This window comes from Oncorhynchus mykiss, chromosome 30 (genome assembly GCF_013265735.2).
Source record: "Oncorhynchus mykiss isolate Arlee chromosome 30, USDA_OmykA_1.1, whole genome shotgun sequence".
Lineage (NCBI taxonomy): Eukaryota > Metazoa > Chordata > Actinopteri > Salmoniformes > Salmonidae > Oncorhynchus > Oncorhynchus mykiss.
The window spans coordinates 41,027,312-41,040,148 of NC_050570.1; the positions used below are offsets into that span (position 1 = coordinate 41,027,312).

General features: G+C 41.7%; 1 pseudogene; it reads right to left on the reverse strand.

Moving 5' to 3' along the window:
- Positions 1-5,603: 5,603 nt before the first annotated feature.
- Positions 5,604-12,375, reverse strand: LOC118945795 (annotated as a pseudogene).
- Positions 12,376-12,837: the final 462 nt, after the last annotated feature.

Here is a 12,837-nt window from a genome sequence, read left to right on the forward strand (position 1 = left end):
TATATTTGTTAGACTTGGGTTTAGAATTGGGGTCTCATTTTGTGCACGCTCTGAGTGGGGGTCTTGACAGGAGGGCTAGGGGTGGGATGTAGGAATGAAGGAGGAATGGGGAATGAGGGGAGGGGGGGGGGGGGGGTCCATGTGTTTAGATGGGAGCTAGGAGTAGACTATATAGGCTCCAAGCTGCTATAGACATCCCAGCATCCATCCCCTGATCTGGGAAAAGAACACTTGATGCCATCAAAGACATGCAATTGAATCCAGATGCGCTGCTTTAGTTCTTTCCATGTATTTAATTTAATGAAGGCGCGAGGGTAAAGTAGACTTTTTCATCATTAGTTTCCACGCCAGATTCTCTTTTCCTGGCTACACGTCCATGCTGGTGCCAGCGTAAAAAGCCTCCCCAAAAGTCTCGACCTAAACCTCTTCTCTTCTTAAAGTTCCATATACTATTTTCACTCCAGCTTAAAAAGATATATTATACGAGAAAGTTAAAAGCCTATCATTCATGTTGGTCTGACCAAAAAGTCAATGTAACTCCATGAAATGTGCCATTCTATAGGTGTGAACTTACCTTTGAATCAACATTGTTTCCACGTGGTCTGACCAAAAAGTAAATGTAACTCCATGAAATGTGCCATCCTATAGGTGTGAACTTACCTTTGAATCAACATTGTTTCCACGTCATTTCAACCCCAAAATAAATGTGATGACGTTGAATCAGTGGGAAACTGATTGGATTTGCAAAAAGCAATCAAAGTAAGGGCATTTCGTCTTTTTTCATTCAAATTTTAATCTAAGTCCAATGGCTTGTTGAAATGTTTTGTTGAATTTCACGTTGCATTTATGTTAGTTGACAAAAATTCATCCTCAGATGGAATACTCATATGTATGCCTTGTTTAGCGTGGCACATGTACTAAATGTCTTATTCAATGTAGTAATGGGAACTTTTATGAGAGGAGAATAGAAAATCAGTGTTAATGTTTTTATTTTCATAAAAAAAGTTCAAATTATGAACAAAACGTTTTATAATTCATATGTGTGCTTAAAAAGCATAAACATCGTTGCCCATCTTACAAGGAACCAAATATGCCCCTGCGATACAGGTGCGTCTTTACGCACGCACATTTTATAGGGCAAATGTAGGCAATCTTTTTATTTTTATTTTTTACATAATATGTTTACTATTTCAATTCATTATTTAACCTTGTAAAACGTAATAAGCCCAGATTCACTGACATATTACGAACAAGGGAGAAGATGAAACTAATTTCATGTGGGAAGCGACGAAAGTGAGACGTGCCTCCATGAAATACCATCGTTGTAGTTATTATTTGCCTTGATGTAACGTCCTTCAATTCTCAGGTACAATAAGATCATTTTGATCACACACTTCACACTTACTTTTGGCCTGTTATTTTTTACATTACAAATCCAATCATTGTTTCGTGCATCTAAGGAATTCACTCTGGTTATTAAAAGAGTAGCTACAGAAATAAGGGAAACGTAATGTACCAGGATCATGTTGATACGTAGGCCTGTTTGTGGAAGCAGCTGCAAGTAGATACAGGGATACAGGGAATCGTATAGACACGTCATAGAAAGATATTTTTCATATAAGTCTTCACTTTTCAAGCTGCAATAATTGTGTAGCACAATTAGGCCTACAGTGCTGAAAACATTTATACAAAATGAATGTTTGGGAAGCTGTTTAGACCATGACCGGAATACAGAAACTGAAATAACAATAAATACATCAATACTATATAACAAGGCATTTATAATGAATTAAAATTGAGATTTATAGCGCAATGACATAAAAAATATGCATGCTCTAAGCATGAAACCGTTGCCTACAGAAGAGTGCAACAGCAGCGGTTGGCTTTATAATCAGAATCAGCGCGGGTGAATTAATTTCACTCGCGCAGGGCTTTGTAAACTCTGTGTGTTGTTTAATCGGGAACAGATTGTTTTGTCGGAACACCACACACAGGCATTTCGCAATTAACGCTCGGAGTTCTTCTTAAATAGAGTCAGAGAGAGAGAGAGAGAGAGAGAGAGAGAGAGAGAGAGAGAGAGAGAGAGAGAGAGAGAGAGTGGCTCATGTCCCTTCAGCCAGAAACCAGTCCCAAACCGCGAAGAGGTGCCTGAAATTACGCACACACTATGCCGCACCGGCAATACCGTTATCAATACTATCTAAGTGGAAACCTTTGTAGTAAATTATCTACTGTTATGACCTCGAACCAGTTGAAATCAAATAGCTTCTGTGTGATAAATTGATTTAGATTATCTCAATTAGAAATTTACAATTTGTATTATATTGTTATTGAAAGCATCTGCGAATTGTGGATTTTAATGTATTCAGAACAGATCTGACGATGAGAATTCCCTTGTTGCTGCAATCAGGGATGGAGAGGAGGGGTGTGGGGGCTGTAGGCAACACATGGTATCCGGTACAGAATATGGAAAGTCAACAAGGAGGCTATTTACTCTCAATTAGGTAAATAAGGTCCAATCAGCACCAAGGGTCTGGACAGCACTGCGGTCAGCCAGCCATCCCGGCCCATAGAGACCCATGCCGCCGCCTGAGATGGGTGCACGTCATTCAGCCAAGGAAAATACAAACTTTTACCTAAGAGACCACAGAATCAACAACAATGCAATAGAAAAACACAAAGTGTGAGTTTTCATTGGGGTTGCGCAAGCGCTGGTTGGTTGACCATAGCTGCAAGTAGCGTTTTCAATGTCAATCAAATGCTCATTATCCTCACACGAAATATTTTTCCAGAACAATTTCAAACAATTTTGATACAATTGTTATTTCACCTATGTGTATTTATTCACACAATTATTAAAGCATAAATGTTTAACAAGTAACGAAAATTCTAACTAAAGACCAACTGAAATCATATTCGATGAGCTATTGACGTTCGTTCAATAAACTATAGGCCTAGCACAGTTTCTAAATTATTCATTGCAATCCAAATGTTGTTTGAAGACTGTGTCTATTTATATAGGCTAGTACTAGGCTAGGCCAAGTCTAAATGATTATTCTACTGCTGATAGTCGTTTTCAGGCGATGTCTATTTGCCCAAGAGTCTTCCAGCGTCACTAGCAACATGAAAATGCAAAAACATATTTTCTCCAAAAGGTAAATTCAGGGTTCATATATATATATATGCAATGAATAATGATTCATCGATTTCAATATGGCTGTGATTAACACATCGGCCTACCCATTTAGAAATAACTTATTGATAAATAACTTGACCCAAGAATCTCAAATATAGGCTACACATTGGCTTGTTGGAGCCTTTTCCACAAACATTCGTTTTTACCGCCCTAAGTAAACTGCATAGATACATAATGCAGTGCAGTTATAATTGAACTCTCCACCATTAAGTATACAAATAATTAACAAATATCAGTTGTTTAATGTCAGTGTACTTTTTCTTGATAGACCTGACTTGAAATTAAACGTGTACTTTTCCATATACATCTTGAGGAATTGTTCGTGGTGGAACCAATGTAATTTCTTTTAATTAATGAATTGGCAATATTATTTTCGTGTCTCATGGATCCAAGCTAATCTCTGCGTTCACAAGTGAAACAGAATGGTGAAGGCAGCGAAAACATTTGGGCATATGCTATTCGTCCTATACCTTAATTATTAATCGTTTGTGCAAATTATATTAATTTCATTATTGGGCCAACATTTCCCATAGCCCACAGTGCCAACGTCAAAATTCAATAACGCAGATGAGCCAGATGGCGGAGATTTTCAGTAAAAGTTGATCTCACCGCTTCTCTGTGGTCGGTTCTCGGGTTACACGGCTTTTCTCAACCTGTATAGGGACGCCAGCGCCACATAAATCACACAGTGCTCTAGAAGTCCGCCGCTCTCTGAAGTTGTTTGGCCCCACCGCCTCACCAAACCAAATGGCTAATAGTCTTTTCCAATTCGTGTTATTGTAGTCTTCTACCTTATAGCCTATAGATCTCAAAATCATTGGGCCAATACCCCAATTATACTACTGCTGAATTATCAAAAACGATAAAAAGCTAAATGAAAAGGCTCCAAGTCAGCTCTGATTTTTCCATTTTGATTTATCCCATACAAGAATAGTCGCTAAACTATTTTCTGAGGAAGCATAGGCCTGCACGCAACTAGCCTTTAAACATTCTTCAGTAAATGACACATTGTTGTTATTAAAACAAATTAGTAAAATATAATTTCAGGCAGGATATCAAACACATTAAAGCGGTGACCTGTGAGGTGGAGGGGACATTCAGTGGTCACTCACTACTCGCAAACTAATTAAAATACTTGGGTTTATGGTCTCTCTTTCAGACGGCCAGATGTGACCAAATCGCTGTAAAATCTCAGAGTGGTTTACAGAACACTGGACTTTAAAATGACTTGAGTTCGAAAATATTCTCAGTTAATTCCACCCCGGCAGCACAAACTCCAAGGAATCCGTTTCACCCAGATACCCTTCAGCCGTTCAGTTAGAAAGACAGATTGAAACAGATCATTCACAATACGTCTTTCTGAAGATGATAATGACAAAAACAAAACCTATAAATCAGATATAAAAGACATACAGGTTTCTTATCCATTTCATTATAATACTTTATTCACATTAATTCAACAGACCAAGATGACACGAGCAACATATTAACAAGTGTTACGGTTAATAGGTTTTGTGCAGTTGCATATGTTCAGAAAATATGTATTTTCTTTAAAAAAAGAAAGGACAAAACATACCTAAATACAAACTGCAGTGTCAAATAAATGTTGAAATATCCACCCGCTTTAAACAATCCCATTTCAATTCAAACTTCAGATATGTTGAATTTAAAGGTTAAGAAAAAAAAAAGTATACACAATTGATAATTTGGTACCCGGGGCACACGGGATAGAAAGTTTGTTGTACACACAAAACAACTAGCTGCAGCACATTCATATTAGATAAAAAAAAAATATTGCTGTAGACACATTTGTTCCATAGAGCGCCACTGAAAACCAGCTCTTCTAAAGCCATAATGGTATGTAACGGCAGTAACATGCCGAGGAGCAGTTTCTTCCGAGAGAATACATACATACATTATGAGATATCACCTTACCATTCTGCAAGTCTTTACCAAGGAAGCCCACTGTGACTGGCAGAGACTGAGTTGGGGTTTGAGAAATACCAGCACTTGATAGCAAAACCCCCAAGATAATATGTTGATCTACGACATACAGACAGACTAGATCTGGTACAGTGCTGCTTTATTGAACATTAGTATCTTATATTCATCTGTACCCTGGAACTGAACAGAAAAACGTTAACTACCTCCTTTCAAACCAGACCAACTCTAAAACGGATTATGCTTTCAATTCTAAATTTGGCTTCGGGAAGAAATGATGGAGAGAGAAAGAAAGAGAGAGCATTCTCTTTTGATGTAAGGTAAAATGTTGTGTAAAAGAAGAGCTCGAAGGAGCATTTTAGACATAGCCACATTAAGAGCACACAGACAAAGCGTCCCCAACAAACAATAACAAAACACTCATGTTTGTTCCACAACGAAGACTCAGTTCTCAGTGAGCTAGTTCTCAGGCATCACATGCATACAAATCTGGGGAAGACTGGGCAGCATTCCCTCCCTCTTCCTGGACCTTCTCCACTCCATGCTTCTCTGTGGCACTCATCCTCTGTTTCTCCTCCTCCCGCTTCTCCTTGCTCTTCCTATCCTCCTCCTGCTCCTCCTCTGTGGCCTGAAAGGTGTAGTTGCTGCAGCAGCTCCTCCAGCTTGTGGGCCTTGCAGAGCGTGTTCTGCCGGATGATGGCACAGGTGCTCCATCAGTTGCTCTTTATCTCAGTCTTCTTGTGTAGGTCCAGCTTGGCCGTCACATGCCCAGCCTCCGACTTCTCATAGCGCTTCCTGAACAGGAAAGGAGAGAAGACGGATGGAATTGGGAATATACTTAATAGTTTATTTTGTAGCGATTCGTGGAATTTCAGAGAAAAGGGACTGCACGTGTTGAGCGAGAGCCGTTTAGAGCGGCAGGGAGCATAGCCATAGCAGTTAGAGCGTTGGCCAGTAACCAAAAGGTTGCTTGTTCAAATCCCCGAGCTAACAAGGTGAAGAACCTGTCTATGTGTCCTTGAGCAAGGAAGGCACTTAACCCCAATTGCTCCAGAGTCGCTGTTGTTAATGGCAGACACTGGCCGTGACCCCACTCTCAAAGGGTGTTGCTAGGTATTACTGCACTGTTGGAGCGAGAAACACAATCATTTTACCACATCTGCAAAGGAGCTGTTTGTGGACTATAGGAAAAGGAGGGCCGAACAGACCCCCATTAACATCGACAGGTGTAGTGAAGAGGGTTTAGAGTTTCAAGTTTCTTGGTTTCCACATCAACAACGAACTATCATGGTCAAAACACACCAAGACAGTTGTGAAGAGGGCACGACAACATGTTTTCCCCCTCAGGAGACTGAAAAGATTTGACATGGGTCCCCAGATCCTCAAAAAGTTCTACAGCTGCACCATCGAGAGCATCCTGAGTGGTTGCATCACTGCCTGGTATGGCAACTGTTCGGAATCTGTCCGTAAGGCGCTACAGAGAGTAGTGTGTATATATATACTAGGCGGTATCAGAGGAAGGCCCAAAAATTGTCAAGGACTCCAGCCATCCGAGTTATAGACTGTTCTCTCTGCTACCGCACGGAAATCCACAGATCCATAGATAATGGAATCTCTATTGCACTCCACAATGCCCTTTCCCACATGGACAAAAAAGGAACACCTATGTGAGAATGCTGTTAATTGATGACAGCTCAGCATTTAACACCATGGTACCCTCAAAGCTCATCACTAAGTTATGGACCCAGGGACTAAACATCTCCTTCTGCATTTGGATGCTGAACTCCCTTAAAGGCCGCCCCCAGGTGGTAAGGGTAAGTAACAACGCATCCGCCACACTGATCCTCAACATGGGGGCCCCTCAGTGGTGCATGCTCAGTCCCCTCCTATACTCCCTGTTCACTCCATGGCCAGGCACGACTCATCATTAAGTTTGCAGATGACACAACAGTGGTAGGGCTGATCACCAACGATGATGAGATAGCCTATAGGGAGGTCAGAGACCTGGCGATGTGTTGCCAAGATAACAACCTCTCCCTCAACATGATCAAGACAAAGGAGATGATTGACTATAGGAAAAGGAGGGTCGAGCACGCCCCCATTCTCATCGACGGGGCTGTAGTGGAGAAGGTTGAGAGCTTCAAGTTCCTTGGTGTCCTCATCACCAACAAACTATCATGGCCCAAAGCCTATTCTCCCTCAGGAGACTGAAAAGATTTGGCATGGGGTCCTCAGATCCTCAAAAAGTTCTACAGCTGCAGCATTGAGAACTGGTTGCTTCACTGCCTGGTATGGTAACTGCTCAGCCTCCGACCGCAAGGCACTACAGAGGGTATTGCGTACGGCCCAGTACATCACTGGGGCCAAGCTTCTTGCCATCCAGGACCTCTATACCAGGCGGTGTTAGAGGAAGTCCCTAAAAATTGTCAAAGACTCCAGCCACCCAACCCAGACTGTTCTCTCTGCTACCGCACAGCACGCGGTACCGCAGCGCCATTAGGTCCAAAAGGCTCTTAACAGCTTCTACCCCCAAATCATAAGACTGCTGAACACTTAATCAAATTCACATTGATCCCCCCCCCCCTCTTTGTTTTTACACTGCTGCTCCTCGCTGTTTATTGTCTATGCATAGTCACTATACCCCTACCTACATGTACAAATTACCTCGACTAACCGGTGCCCCCACAAATGGACTTGGTACCGGTACCCCCGGTTTATAGCCTCGTGATTGTGATGTACTTTTCTTGTTTATTTAGTAAATATTTTATTATTATTTTTTGTAATTTTTTTTACCCATTTTTCTCCCCAATTTCGTGGTATCCAATTGTTGTAGTAGCTACTATCTTGTCTCATTGGTAACTGCTCAGCCTCCGACCGCCTCCAACCGCAACTCCCGTACGGGCTCGGGAGAGACGAAGGCTGAATGTCATGCGTCCTCGATACACAACCCAACCATACTGCTTCTTTAATGTGTCGGAGGCTACACCGTGCACCTGACAACCTTGGTTAGTGCGCATTGCCACAGGAGTCGCTGGTGCGAGATGAGACAAGGAGATCCCTACAGACCAATTGTGCGTAGCCCCACTGATCTTCCGGTCGCGGCCGGTTACGACAGAGCCTGAGCACGAACCCAGGGACTCTGATGGCACACCTTAACCACTGCGCCACCCGGGAGGCCATAAATATTTTCTTAACTTTATTACTTGAACTGCATTGTTGGTTAAGGGCTTGTAAGTAAGCATTTCACAGTAAGCGTAACAAATAAAATGAGATTTTAAATATGTGTAGGGCAACCAATGAACTTTGATTTGAGGGAGAGTTGGGATATGCAAAAAAACACATTTCCAATTCACACAAAATATAATCACCCACCTAATTATTATTATATTTAGGGCCTCACCGGGGGTTTCCATTGAAAGCGATGAAATACTGTTTTTTGCAGGCGGTTGATTGCCATGTGAGCAAGACCCCAGCATGCTAGCTAGTGCTAGGTCAATCCAACCCTAGCTGGAAGCTATAGTGAGTGTTAAATCCACTTCAATCAGTGTAGATGAAAGGGAGAAGACAGCTTAAAGAAGGATTTTTAAGCCTTGAGACATTGATTGTGTATGTGTGCCATTCAGAGGAATGAAGAGGGCACGGCAACACGTCGTGAATGAGCGAGACAAAATATTTAAGTGCCTTTGAACGGGGTTATAGTAGTAGGTGCCAGGAGCACCGTTTTGAGTGTGTCAAGAACTGCAACGGTGCTGGGCTTTTCACGCTCAACAGTTTCCTGTGTGTGGTTCAAGAATGGTCCACCACCCAAAGGACATCCATCCGACTTGATACGAATGTGGAAAGCATTGGAGTCAACTTGTGCTTGTAACCCTGTGGAATGCTTTCAACACTTTGTAGAGTCCATGCCACGACAATAAGAGGCTGTTCTGAGGGAAAAAGGGGGTGTAACTCGATATTAGGAAGGTGGCCCTAATGTTTTTTTACACTCAGTGTATATTGTGATGTATTGAAGGAGTACTCTGAATAACCTGTAGAAGGCATTGTTTCCAGGGTTGAATGGAGGCAACAAAATCACAGATGTTCGTATGAGCACAGCACAGACTGTTGTGCTTTTTTGTTGGTGATACAAATAACAAAAATGTATGTTAGTACATTAATTAGGTGAATTAACTGAGCATAAATAGACTAACTTATATTTGTTTGAGTGTGGTGAGTCCTAGTATCCATAGTAGGGAACAGGCTAACCCTCCCGCGTGAAAAATGATCTTGATTGAACAGAAATCCATCTCTGTAGCAAGGATTCTGCATGTTCTGCATTCAGTGTCTACCTTGCAGTGTTGTTGTCCCAGCTGGCCTGCTCGATCACACCTCTCAGGATGCCATTGTCATTGGTCACCATGTCGGCCAGAGTCTTTCTGGATCCTCTTCTGCTTCACAGCCTTGGCCTGGGTCTGTTTGGATCTGGGTTCACACAAAACAGGAAGTTGAGTGAATTTGTGCATGATGTGTAACCAGGAAGTTTCTCTATTTAACAGAAAGTGTTCATACAAAACAATTGGTATCAGAGAGTAGTTAGGACAGATAATGTGAACTATCGGTCATGTCCTTACTTCTCAGCGATGGTTTTGGTCAGGAGGGCTTTCTTGCGCTTTTCCTCTCTTCTATCATCTTTTGGTCTTGCTGAAGCAGCTCTATGCAAGTCTTCTCCACCTATAATACCAACGAGGAGTCTTTACACAACACAGAGAAAGGCAGTCAACAGACATAATTATGCATATGATCTATGAACAATAAAGGACAGTCAGTTAGTAATCTGCCTTAGATACGTTTTTTTACTAACGCAATACTGCACTCTTCTTGGTTTTTTGACCAGTGACTGTCAAAAACATCACTGACATGTCAAATGAAACTATGATAAGATCATCATAACACATGGCTCTATATCTAACGTAGCTATTATATCAAAGACTGACTAACAATTCCATCTCTTGTATTTCCAACTCCTTGGCAATCGGTGGTTTGACCTCTGCTGGTGCAGGGGCATGGTCGACCTAAAGCCACCTGCACGGCCTGGTCTGATAAATGAGGTGAAAGAACAGATACAGAGATACTGGATACCGATACATTTCACTGCCTTAACAACCTCATTTACAAACAAATGGATATCTGTGGAAAGCCGACAGATCCTCTATGGCTAAATTATGCTAACGCATTAGCTTGAAGTCAAGTTGAAGTTACCTTTCTGCTGCAACTTTTGTAGCTCCTCTTCCCGAAAACCCTTCCCTCCAGCCGTTTAATATTGCAGGAATTTAGCGACAACATATTTGTTAACTAATAAACTAATACTAATACTAATGAACTAACTAATCAAATTAAACGTTTAGCAAAACCACCAGCTGAAAATGGCCAAAGTTAATCACATTTGAGCAAAACTTGAATCTTTGTTTGTTGATGCAACGTCAAACAACCCAAAAGACAAATAGGACCAGTGAAGGGACACTAGAGTACCTGTTTGAACACACAAAAATATTCAACTGAAATTCATCAGTGAGCAAAAAGCGTATTATTTTATAATGGAAAAAGTAAAATACTGGCATATACTTTGGATGCTAGTATGTTTCAGAGCCAGAGTTTGCCCATAAGCACTGGCCTAGGGTCAGATTTCCCTGACACCATTGAAAACACTTTTTTGTTGTTGTTGCCAGCCTTCAGAGATAACTTTCGGCATCATAGGTCTGTCACTGACTTATTTATCAAACCCTGTACTCAATATTTGGTAAAAACAAAAGGACAAAACCAAACATGGATTATTTGAGTAATATTTAAGTCATTTCACAGGAAATATCTGTTTATCTCGTCTTCCTCTTTACCTAATCAAACTCTATCCTAATCATCTCCTTCAATTTACCCTTGGGGGTCAGAGGAGTCAAAGGTCAATGAAATCATTTTGCAATGCTTAACAGCATGAAGTTCAAATAGACTGGATAGAAAGCAGAGGGATCCGAGCGATAAGTCAGGGATCTATGTTTACTTCATCAGTCACAGTAGACCTATCGCTTTCTGCTGTGGAGTCAGTGGACTTAATAGCCATGGCCAGGCCATTAAGTGCCAGATGGCCGCCAGGGTTAGGAAAGACCTGCTGCTGGTCATTTAGAGTGTGTTGGCTGCTTGTGTCAGGGCAAGCTAAGATGGGGCGGCCACGATCTTGGCTCCCTGATTACTGGGATGTATGGGGGGGCCCTTATTATAGAGAAGACATACAGGGACACACAGTTGTTATAGGTGGGGGAATGTGATGGTGGGGGAGGTTTATGGCTTTTGCTGATGGCTGTGCAGGGTTCAAAGGTTCAAAGTGTCAGAGGACAAGTTTGCCGCTCACGTGTGTAGGGGCATGGCTGTGTGTGTGCAAGCCTGGGAGAAAGTTCTTTGTGCGTGCACCCCCTTTTCACGTACAGCGACTAAGCATCAATTTGGAGTGCGTTTATTTATGTCTTTAGAACAGAACCTCTCTGAAGGTGGAATGTAATGAATAAATACAATCTATGTCCATGAGGTCCATAACAACATGTCACAGAACGGACGGGACATCTGGGACATTCATGAAAAAAAAGGACCATTTATTTATCATCAACTTGAATCCCCCTCATTTATAACCAGGATTCATTTATACTGTAGTACAGATGTTAGGACAAGGAAGTTACCGACAGCATGATTTCTTACAGCCCAATAAACCAAAAAAATATGCACGTACAGTAGTATGCAGTACAAGAAAAAGGGAAGAATTCTTAGGGGACATATTATCTTCAGTAACACTTCTACAGAATGTCAGAAGTCAGATTGAACCAAATGTTTTGCTGCAGATTTTTTTTTAAACTATTAAAAAAACCATAAAAGGCATTCTCTTATAGATGATGCTCTCTCATGAAATACAATTCAGCTTAGTCAGAGAAAGATGAATAGGGGAATAAAATGAACATAATGTGTGATATTGGAGTAGTACGCGATAGACCGTGTCATTTTATTTGCCTAAAATAATGGAAAAAATTAATATAGTCAGTGTAGTGTTGAATAGACAATGAATTTGAATGTCAAATGGGAGTGCGCATTATCATCACAATCAATCAGGTTTAATAAAAAAAAAAAGAGTGACTAATAGGGGTGAGGGGGGGGGGGGGGGGGTCTGAAAGCATGGCCATGCAGCAAGTTCATGCGTTGCCCTTGCCCTCACTGTCATCCATAATCTTCACTTTTAGTCAAACAGGAAACGGGCCAAAAGATAAACAGACAATCTGAGGGGACACATCTCAGAGAGTCAGAGGGCTCAGGAGAAATTGGGGATGATTGGGGGTCAAACTGTACCCGTAGCGCCGAGGTAGACGCGGCGGCGCATCTAATTGCTGTTTAAAAAGCCCATATGTTTGGGGCTGCTCTGACCCCTCTGTCCCCCTTCCCTATCCAACTCCAGAACAGCCTTCCCTGCTCCTGTCCCAAATTTGTTCTTTAATTTCCATCCCTGACCTCTCGTCCTGCCATCTGCAGTGAGTTTGGAGCGCTGACCCCAGTTGACATCATGCACACTGTTTTGTCTTTATTTCTCTCCCCCTCTCCCGTTTTCTGTCACTCTCTCTCTCCCCCCTTTTCTGTCTCTCATTCTATCTTCCCACCACCCACATACACACTATTCCTATATCCTCTTTTGG